Raw genomic sequence first — 1,608 nt, forward strand, 5'->3', positions numbered from 1 at the left:
TGTGTGTGTGTGTGTGTGTGCTTGTGTGCATGTCATTGTGTGTTGTCGTCTGCCCGTATAAACCAAGCTTTATGATTAGTAAACAATATAAATTGTATCTGGTCTACACAATTAAGTTATTTCACAAACCTTCTGTTTCACACGTTAGGCTTAAATGTTTGATAATTAATGGGTCATGTAGGATTGTGAAATTTCATCTTCTCTAACTGTAATACTTTTGATTTCTTTCCTTAATAAGAGGAAAAAATTTAAAATGCCACAAGAAGAGATAGTACTATTAATTTAAATAGTCTTTGCAAGTGGTTGCTTCTGCATTTAACTGGATGAAAAAGATGACATGCAAGCAGATATAACGGGTAAAAAGAATAATAAATGATTTTCAAATGGCAATGGCTCTGTTCAAAATTTTGAAGCTTAGAAATGCAAATAGTTCCAGTTTGAAGCTCCTCAAACACTTTAAACAGCAACTAAAGGAAGCAAATAAAGTATCATTAAATAGCTTAATACTTTTTTAAAAGAAGAGAGATTATTTATGTTGCTATTCTTTTTTTATTTCTCTTGAGTTTTTCAGTTGGCAAAAAAGAATTGATTTTTAGAGCTAAAATTTGTTGAGAACTACAAGTTTCAGGAACATATTACTTGATGTCATTAAAAAAATAATGTTCTATAATGGATTATTTGTGGTGAAGTTATGCATACTTAAATATGCTTAGACATCAATACACTGTTTTTTAAACGTATATTTTGTTAGGATGTCTCATTGAAACCATGTTCTTTTGATTTCGTATTCAAGTACTCATATGTTAGTATGTTTTCTAGATTTTTCATTGGAATGGGTACTGTACATGTTAAAATAGTAGAGTTTTATACTAAAATAATATTTGACCTATGTATTTGTTTGCATAAATAAATATTATACCATGGCAATAAATTGTTCATGTCAGATACCATGAAGTTGGTTTGTCCCACAGTGACCCTTGATATAGCCTGGCATAATCCTGTGACCTCCTCATATAGTTGCAGTAACTGTTTCAATCCATAGAGTTGAGGGTCTTACTCTTTTATATTCACCTATACACGTTTACATTTGGTAACCATTTGTTTGTCATACATTGGTTGTCGATGTATTGCTTTGATTCTGGAAGCTAACTTGGAGTTATCTTAAGTTAAGTACCGGCAGGGTCATCCAAGGTGAGCACGTTTCATTGGACCTTTCAGACAAACACTACATGAGTGAAGAAAAACAATATTGGCTGTCTATTTTATGGAATTAGTCACTGAAAATCTTATGAATATTAGTGAAACACAATCAGTTACAGTGCCTAAAGATGAGTCCCTCAGGTCGGAAGGCACTCACAATGCAACTGGGGAAGAATTGCCTCTTCAAAGTAGAGTTGGCCATAAGGAATAGAAGCAGTGTTGGTACTTCATCTGCAGATGCTGTACCATTTAAAATGAGAAGAAAGCTACAAACAGCCATAAAAAAATCGGCATGTAGAATGTACAAAGTATGAATCTAGGCTCTGTCTTGTTTTTATGCATGTTGTCTCCGCAGGCCTGTCTGGATAGGACAGGCTGGATGAACAATCTGGAGGAGAAAACAACGGG

The sequence above is a fragment of the Echinops telfairi genome, unplaced genomic scaffold, assembly GCF_000313985.2.
Source record: "Echinops telfairi isolate 266 unplaced genomic scaffold, ASM31398v2 ScPeMD7_11;HRSCAF=52, whole genome shotgun sequence".
Lineage (NCBI taxonomy): Eukaryota > Metazoa > Chordata > Mammalia > Afrosoricida > Tenrecidae > Echinops > Echinops telfairi.